The sequence below is a fragment of the Mandrillus leucophaeus genome, unplaced genomic scaffold (assembly GCF_000951045.1).
Source record: "Mandrillus leucophaeus isolate KB7577 unplaced genomic scaffold, Mleu.le_1.0 Scaffold1183, whole genome shotgun sequence".
NCBI classification, from domain to species: domain Eukaryota; kingdom Metazoa; phylum Chordata; class Mammalia; order Primates; family Cercopithecidae; genus Mandrillus; species Mandrillus leucophaeus.
Window position 1 is genome coordinate 359,647 of NW_012100132.1, and position 9,786 is coordinate 369,432.

General features: G+C 47.6%; 1 pseudogene; it reads left to right on the forward strand.

Moving 5' to 3' along the window:
• Positions 1-9,786, forward strand: part of LOC105528724 — a 38,365-nt pseudogene that overhangs the window by 15,863 nt on the left and 12,716 nt on the right.

Sequence of the window (9,786 nt, forward strand, 5' to 3'; positions counted from 1 at the left end):
ACTATCCTGAATATATATGCACCCAATACAGGAGCACCTAGATTCATAAAGCAAGTTCTTAGAGACTTACAAAGAGACTTAGACTCCCACACAATAATAATGGGAGACTTTAACACCCCACTGTCAATATTAGACAGATCAACAAGACAGAAAATTAACAAGGATATTCAGGACTTGAACTCAGCTCTGGACCAAGAGGACCTAATAGACATCTACAGAACTCTCCACTCCAAATCAACAGAATATACATTCTTCTCAGCACCTCATCACACTTATTCTAAAGTTGACCACATAATTGGAAGTAAAACACTCCTCAGCAAATGCAAAAGAATGGAAATCATAACAAACAGTCTCTCAGACCACAGTGCAATCAAATTGGAACTCAGGATTAAGAAACTCACTCAAAACTGCACAAATACAAGGAACCTGAACAACCTGCTCCTGAATGACTACTGGGTAAATAACCAAGTGAAGGCAGAAATAAAGATGTTCTTTGCAAACAATGAGAATGAAGACACAACATACTAGAATCTCTGGGACACATTTAAAGTAATGTTTAGAGGGAAATTTATAGCACTAAATGCCCACAAGAGAAAGCAGAAAATATCTAAAATTGACACCCTAATATAAAAATTAAAAGAACTAGAGAAGCAACAGCAAACAAATTCAAAAGCTAGTAGAAGACATGAAATAACTAAGATCAGAGCAGAACTGAAGGAGATAGAGACACAAAAAACCTTTCAAAAAATCAATGAATCCAGGACCTATTAAAAAAAAATCAACAAAATAGATAGATTGCTAGCCAGATTAATAAATAAGAAAATAGAGAAGAATCGAATAGATGCAAATAAAAAAAAAAAAAAAAAAAGGAAAAAAAAAAGGTATAGAGTATATCACTACTGATCCCACAGAAAACCTTCTTAAGCTGATAAGGAACTTCAGCAAAGTCTCAGGATACAAAATCAACGTGCAAAAATAACAAGCATTCCTATACACCAATAACAGACAAACAGAAAGCCAAATCATGAGTGAACTCCCATTCACAATTGCTGCTAAGAAAATAAAATACCTAGGAATACAACTTATAAGAGATATGAAGGACCTCTTCAAGGAGGACTACAAACCACTGCTCAAGGAAATAAGAGAGGACACAAACAAATGGAAAAACACTCCATGCTCATGGATAGGAACAATCAATATCATGAAAATGGCCATACTGCCCAAAGTAATTTATAGATTCAATGCTATCCCCATCAAGCTACCACTGACTTTCTTCACAGAATTGGAAAAAAACTACTTTAAACTTCATATGGAACCAAAAAAGAGGCTGCATAGCCAAGACAATCCTGGGCAAGAAGAATAAAGCTGGAGGCATCAAACTACCTGACTTCAAACTATACTACAAGGCTACAGTAACCCAAACAACATGGTACTGGTACCAAAACAGATACATAGACCAATGGAATAGAACGGAGGCCTCAGAAATAACCCCACACAGCTACAACCATCTGACCTTTGATAAACCTGACACACACAAGCAATGGAGAAAATATTCCCTATTTAATAAATGATGTTGGGAAAACTGGCTAGCCATATGGAGAAACTGGACCCTTTCATTACAACTTTTACAAAAATCAACTCAAGATGGATCAAAGACTTAAACGTAAGACCTAGGACCATAAAAATCCTAGAAGAAAATACCACTTGGCAATACCACTCAGGACATAGGCATGGGCAAAGACTTCATGTCTAAAACACCAAAATCAATGGCAACAAAAGTCAAAATTGACAAATGCGATCTAATTAAACTAAAGAGCTTCTGCACAGCAAAAGAAACTATCATCAGAGTGAACAGGCAACCTACAGAATGGGGGAATATTTTTGCAATCTATCCATCTGACAAAGGGCTAATTACTAGAATCTACAAAGAAACAAATTTACAAGAAAAAAACAACCCCATCAAAAAATGGGCAAAGGATATGAACAGACACTTCTCAAAAGAAGACATTTATGCAGCCAACAGCCATATGAAAAAATGCTCATCATCACTGGTCATTAGAGAAATGCAAATCAAAACCACAGTGAGATACCATCTCATGCCAGTTAGAATGGCGATCATTGAAAAGTCAGGAAGCAACAGATTCTGGAGAGGTTGTGGAGAAATAGGAAAGCTTTTACATTGTTGGTGGGAGTGTAAATTAGTTCAACCATTGTGGAAGACAGTGTGGCAATCCCTCAAGGATCTAGAATTGGAAATACCATTTGACCCAGCAATCCCATTACTGGGCATATACCCAAAGGATTATAAATCATTCTAAGATAAAGACACAGGCACACGTGTATTTACTGTGGCACTATTCACAATAGCAAAGACTTGGAACCAACCCAAATGTCCATCAATGATAGAGTGGATTAAGAAAATGTGGCACATATACACCATGGAATACTATGCCGCCATAAAAAAGGATGAGTTCATGTTCTTTGCAGGGACATGGATGAAGGCGGAAACCATCATTCTCAGCAAACTATCAGAAGATCAGAAAACCAAACGCTGCATGTTCTCACTCATAAGTGGAAGTTGAACAATGAGAACACAGGGACACAGGGAGGGGAATATCACACACGGTAGGATGCAGGCCTGTCGGGAGGTGGGGGAGAATGAAAGGGAGGGATAACGTTAGGAAAAATACCTAATGTAGGTGATGGGTTGATGGGTGCAGCAAACCCCCAGGGCACGGGTATACCTATGTAACAAAACTGCACATGTAACCCAGAACTTAAAGTGTATATATATATATATATAAAAGGAATGGCTAAACATTATTTTTTAGGCTAAACATTATTTTTTAAATCAAGGCCATTTCAAAGCCCTTACTTCACTGGATTCTCAGCCAGTGTTGCCCCAGAGCAGAAGGCAGCTGTGGGAAGCAGAAGGGTGGCCCCACCTTCACCTGGAAGATTCCTGCTCAGATCCTGGGTCACCTGCCCCACTGATGATGCCCCAGCTGCTGCTGCTGGGAAGCCGAACCCAGAACTCCCTCAGGTCTGGTCCTCACTCCGCCCCCCAGCACCCCTAGTGCGGCCACGCAGGAGGATGGAGCCCCGAGGCTGCAGGGGCGGAAGCGGGTGGGTCAAGGCTCGCCTCGCCCCACCCTCAGGTGTTGGTTTTTGTTTTTTAAACCAAACAGAGCAGAGAGGGGCGAGGAAGCAAAAGTGACTCAAACTCAGGGCGAGCCAGAGCCTGCGGAGGCAGCAGCAATCCCTGTGCTGGGCACACGCCCAAGGCTGGCTTTGGGGTCAAAGAATAATCAAAGATGACACTTTGGGCCTGTCCTCTCCCCAGCTTTCCTAGGCAAAGTCGGTGCGTCTGAGGAGTCAGCCTGGACTCGAACTTCTGACACCGGATCGCTGCTGGCCTGCTGCCAGGACCCGAGGGGCCCGAGGACACAGGGAGGGGCATGGAGGGGGAAAGCAGCCAGACTCCGCCCAAGCAATTTAGGCGCCTGCCTCGTCTGTGGTCCCCCACACCCCCAGCTCACCGAGTCGCGGGACAGCCCCTGGAGATCCCCAGGGAGGCAGGGTCAAGGGATTGCGGTGAGGCCCTGCGCCCAGGACGGCTGCGCCCCATCTGAGGGAAGAGTCACTCCAGTCCCTCTGGGCTGGTCCATGTGCAACCACGGTAGGACGCAGGTCATCTCCAGTGAAACGCGGAGGGAGGAAGGGTGTGCCTCCCTGTTCCTTCCCCACCCTCGCAGGGAGAGGCGGTTGCCCTTAGCAACGGGATGCCCACGTGGGATACTGGAAGTCTCAGCCTACCCCATCCCACCCCTCCAGGCCTGGTTTCTCCTGGGCGCAAGGGGTTACTTCAGAGCTGTGAGGCCTCCACAGTAGCACATTAAATGTTCTGGAAACTAGGAGATGTGGCACTGCTGTACAACGGTCAGGAATAGCCATCCTGTCCTCCTGACCAGGTGAAAACCAACTTCTGCTGGGAAGGAGCATGGGGTGGCGCCTGGCCTTTGGAGTCAGGAAGAACCAGGCTTAAGTAACAGAACTGCCTGACCTCCAGCTTGTCATTTCAGCTCGCAGGTCCATGCTTCACTTGGGATGATTGGGTGGGGCACATAAGAAGCTGCGTTCATTCTTTCCTGACCCTCAGAATTCCTGTGCTCTCAGGGTGCTGGGTGCTGTTTCAGGTCCCAGTACACAGCACAGAGTGCAGAGCAGGCCCCCGCGGAGGATCAACACAGTGGCTGAACACCGGGAAGGAACGGGCACTTTAAGTCTGCACATCTGAAACTTGGTAAGGCTAGTCTTTGGAACTTGCCCACTCCATTTGAGTGGAAGCGTGGCCTGATCACCCACGGCGTGCCTGTACTGGCACTTTGGTTTTTGTTTTTGACTTGACTTGAATTGTTTGATACTTTGGTTTTGGCTTTGACCTGGCTTGGATTTCTGGATACTCTGATTTTGGTTTTGATTCTGGTTTGATATAAACTGAAAAAGTGTGTGTGCCCTTTTTTACCTGTTCTTTGTTTTGTGGTGTGCGTGTGATGTGAGCGTGGTGTTTTGTCTCGTAGGAAACATGGGTCAGACACAAAGTGAGCCCACTCCGCTAGGAACTATGTTGAAAAATTTTAAGAAGGGATTTAACGGAGACTATGGGGTTACTATGACACCAGGAAAACTTAGAACTTTGTGTGAAATAGATTGGCCATCATTAGAAGTGGGTTGGCCATCAGAAGGAAGCCTGGACACGTCCCTTGTTTCTAAGGTATGGCATAAGGTAACTGGTAAGTTAGGACAGCCAGACCAGTTCCCATACATAGACACTTGCTTACAGCTGGTGCTAGACCCCCCACAGTGGCTAAGAGGGCAAGCAGCAGCAGTGCTAGTGGCAAAGGGACAGATAGCCAAGGAAGGATCCCGCTCCACTCACCGAGGGAAATCAACTCCTGAAGTTCTGTTCGACCCAACATCACAAGATCCATTGAAGGAGATGGCACCAGTGATCCCAGTGGTGCCCTCCCCTTACCAGGGAGAGAGGCTCCCCACTCTTGAGCCCACAGAGCTTGCCCCTCCGCAAGACAAACATATCCCTAGGCCACCCAGAGTAGATAAGAGAGGAGGTGAAGCCTCAGGAGAAAGCCCTCCCTTGGCAGCTCTTTTGCGACCCAAAACTGGGGTACAAATGCCCCTGAGAGGGCAGCGGTATACTGGGATAGATGAGGATGGTCACATGGTGGAGAGGCGTGTTTTTGTGTACCAGCCCTTCACCTCTGCCGACCTTCTCAACTGGAAAAACAATACCCCGTCCTATACTGAAAAGCCACAAGCTCTAATTGATTTGCTCCAAACTGTTATCCAGACCCGTAACCCCACTTGGGCTGATTGCCACCCGTTGCTCATGTTCCTTTTTAACACAGGTGAAAGGTGGAGAGTGCTCCAAGCAGCAACCAAGTGGCTAGAGGAACATGTACCAGCTGATTACCAAAACCCCCAAGAGTATATAAGGACCCAGTTACCAGGAACCGACCCCCGGTGGGACCCAAATGAAAGAGGGGATGTGCAAAGGCTGAACCGATACAGGGAAGCTCTCGTGGAAGGATTAAAGAGGGGAGCCCAGAAGGCCACAAACGTTAACAAGGTCTCTGAGGTCATTCAGGGAAAAGAAGAAAGTCCAGCACAATTCTATGAGAGACTGTGTGAGGCCTATCATATGTATACTCCCTTCGATCCCGATAGCCCTGAAAATCAGCGCATGATTAACATGGCTTTAGTAGCCAAAGCGCAGAAGACATTAGAAGAAAACTGCAGAAACAGGCTGGGTCTGCAGGGATGAATACATCAGTTATTGGAAATGGCTAACCAGGTGTTTGTAAAGAGGGACGCCGTAAGCCAAAAGGAAAGCCTCAAAGAGAATGAACGCCAGGCCCGGCGAAACGCCGACCTGTTGGCTGCAGCAATTAGAGGGGTCCCCCTAAAGAGGCAAGGGAAGGGCGGCTCTGGGAAAGAAACTCAGCCTGGCTGTCAGAGTCTGCAGCGTAACCAGTGTGCTTATTGTAAAGAAACGGGACATTAGAAGAACAAATGCCCTCAAGCTAAAAGGAAAACAAGGAGACTCAGAGCAGGAGGCCCCAGACAAGGAGGAAAGGACCCTGCTCAACCTGGCAGAAGGGTTGTTGGACTGAGGGGGACCGGGCTCAAGTGCCCCCAAAGAGCCTACGGTCAGGATGACAGTCGGGGGTAAAGACGTTGATTTTCTTGTAGATGCCGGTGCTGAACATTCTGTAGTATCCTCCCCGGTCGCCCCCTTATCCAAAAAGCCCATTGACATAATCGGAGCCACGGGAGTTTCAGCAAAGCAAGCTTTCTGCTTGCCTCGGACTTGTACTGTAGGAGGACATAAAGTGATTCATCAGTTTTTGTACATGCCTGACTGTCCCTTGCCCTTGTTGGGAAGGGACTTGCTTAGCAAGCTGAGAGCCACTATCTCTTTTACAGAGCACGGCTCTTCGCTGCTAAACTGACCTGGAACGGGAGTCATTATGACCCTTACGGTCCCCCGAGAGGAGGAACGGAGACTTTTCTTAACTGAGCCGGGCCAAGAGATAAGACCAGCTCTGGCTAAGCGGTGGCCAAAAGTGTGAGCCGAAGACAACCCTCCAGGGTTAGCAGTCAACTAAGCCCACGTACTTATAGAAGTTAAGCCTGGGGCCCAGCCGGTGAGGCAAAAACAGTACCCGGTCCCCAGAGAAGCTCTTGAAGGTATCCAGGTCCATCTCAAGCGCCTAAGAACCTTTGGAATTATAGTTTCTTGTCAGTCTCCATGGAATACTCCCCTCCTGCCGGTTCCGAAGCCAGGGACCAAGGACTACAGGCCAGTACAGGATTTGCGCTTGGTTAATCAAGCTACAGTGACTTTACATCCAACGGTACCTAACCCGTACACATTGTTGGGGTTGCTGCCAGCTGAGGACACCTGGTTCACCTGCTTGGACCTGAAAGACGCTTTCTTTAGCATCAGATTAGCCCCTGAGAGCCAGAAGCTCTTTGCCTTTCAGTGGGAAGATCCGGAGTCAGGTGTCACTACTCAGTACACTTGGACCCAGCTTCCCCAAGGGTTCAAGAACTCCCCACCATCTTTGGGGAGGCATTGGCTCGAGACCTCCAGAAGTTTTCCACCAGAGACATAGGCTGCGTGTTGCTCCAGTACATCGATGACCTTCTGCTGGGACACCCCACGGCAGTTGGGTGCGCCAAGGGAACGGATGCCCTACTCCGGCACCTGGAGGACTGTGGGTATAAAGTGTCCAAGAAAAAAGCTCAGATCTGCCTACAGAAGGTACGTTACCTGGGATTTACTATCTGACAGGGGGAGCGCAGCCTGAGATCAGAAAGAAAGCAGGTCATTGGCAATCTACCGGAGCCTAAGAGCAGAAGACAGGTGAGAAAATTCTTAGGAGCTGTGGGATTTTGCAGACTGTGAATACCAAACTTTGCAATAGTAGCTAAGCCTTTGTATGAGGTCACAAAGGAGGGGGGGACCGGGAACTTTTTGAATGGGGATCCCAACAACAGCAAGCCTTTCATGAGTTAAAGGGAAAACTTATGTCAGCCCCGGCCCTGGGGCTACCTGATCTGACAAAGCCTTTTACATTGTATGTGTCAGAGAGAGAAAAGATGGCAGTTGAAGTTTTAACCCAAAAGGTGGGGCCCTGGCCGAGGCCGGTGGCTTACCCTCTTGAAACAACTAGACGGGGTTTCTAAAGGATGGCCCCCTTGTTTGAGGGCCTTGGCAGCAACTGCTCTACTAGTACAAGAAGCAGATAAGCTGACTCTTGGGCAAAACCTGAACATAAAGGCCCCCCATGCTGTGGTGACTTTAATGAACACTAAAGGACATCATTGGTTAACGAATGCTAGACTCACCAAGTACCAAAGTTTGCTCAGTGAGAATCCGCGCATAACCATTGAGGTTTGTAATACCTTGAATCCTGCCACCTTGCTCCCGGTATCAGAGAGCCCTGTCAAGCATGACTGTGTAGAAGTGTTGGACTCAGTTTACTCTAGCAGACCTGACCTCCGGGACCAGCCTTGAGCATCAGTAGACTGGGAACTATACGTGGATGGGAGCAGCTTCATCAACCCTCAAGGAGAGAGATGTGCAGGGTATGCAGTGGTAACCCTGGACACTGCTGTTGAAGCCAGATCGTTGCCCAAGGGCACTTCAGCCCAGAAAGCTGAACTCATTGCTTTAATTCGGGCCTTAGAACTCAGTGAAGGTAAGACTGTAAACATTTACACTGATTCTCGGTATGCCTTTTTAACTCTTCAAGTGCATAGAGCATTATATAAAGAAAAGGGCCTATTGAACTCTGGGGGAAAGGACATAAAATATCAACAAGAAATCTTACAATTATTAGAAGCAATATGGAAACCCCACAAGGTGGCAGTTATGCATTGCAGAGGACGCCAGCGAGCTTCCATCTTGGTGGGTTTGGGGAATTCCCGCGCTGACTCAGAGGCTCGAAAAGCAGCAACTGCCCCCTTCCGGGCATCAGTCACAGCTCCCCTGCTCCCTCAAGCACCTGATCTTGTACCTACTTATTCTAAAGAAGAAAAGGACTTTCTCCAGGCAGAGAGAGGACAAGAGATGGAGGAAGGATGGATTCGGTTACCAGATGGGAGAGTAGCTGTGCCACAGCTGCTAGGAGCTGCAGTTATACTGGTTGTGCATGAAACCACCCATCTAGGTAAGGAGTCACTTGAAAAGTTGCTAGGTCGGTATTTCTACATCTCGCATTTGTCAGCCCTTGCCAAAACGGTGACGCAGCGGTGTGTCACCTGCCGACAGCATAGTGCGAGACAAGGTCCAGCCGTTCCACCCGGCATACAAGCTTATGGAGCAGCCCCCTTTGAAGACCTCAAGGTGGACTTCACAGAGATGCCAAAGTGTGGAGGTAACAAGTATTTACTAGTTCTTGTGTGTACCTAGTCTGGGTGGGTTGAGGCTTATCCAACACGAACTGAGAAAGCTCGTGAAGTAACCCGTGTGCTTCTTCGAGATCTTATTCCTAGATTTGGACTGCGCTTACGGATCGGCTCAGATAACGGGCCGGCGTTTGTGGCTGACTTGGTACAGAAGACAGCAAAGGTATTGGGGATCACAAGGAAATTGCATGCTGCCTACCGGCCTCAGAGTTCCGGAAAGGTGGAGCGGATGAATCGTACTATCAAAAAGAGTTTAGGGAAAGTATGTCAGGAAACAGGATTAAAATGGATACAGGCTCTCCCTATGGTATTATTTAAAATTAGATGTACCCCTTCTAAAAGAACAGGATACTCCCCTTATGAAATATTGTATCATAGGCCCCTTCCCATACTGTGGAGACTTCCAGGCACTCCCCGAGAGTTAGGTGAAATTGAGTTACAGCTACAGTTACAGGCTTTAGGGAAAATTACACAAACAATCTCAGCCTGGGTAAATGAGAGATGCCCTGTTAGCTTATTCTCCCCAGTTCACCCTTTCTCCCCAGATGATCAAGTGTGGATCAAGGACTGGAACGTAGCCTCTTTGTGCCCACGGTGGAAAGGACCCCAGACTGTTATCTTGACCACTCCCACCGCTGTGAAGGTAGAGGGAATCCCAGCCTGGATCCACCACAGCCGTGTAAAACCTGCAGCGCCTGAAACCTGGGAGGCAAGACCAAGCCCGGACAACCCCTGCAGAGTGACCCTGAAGAAGACAACAAGCCCTGCTCCAGTCACACCCGGAAGCTGACT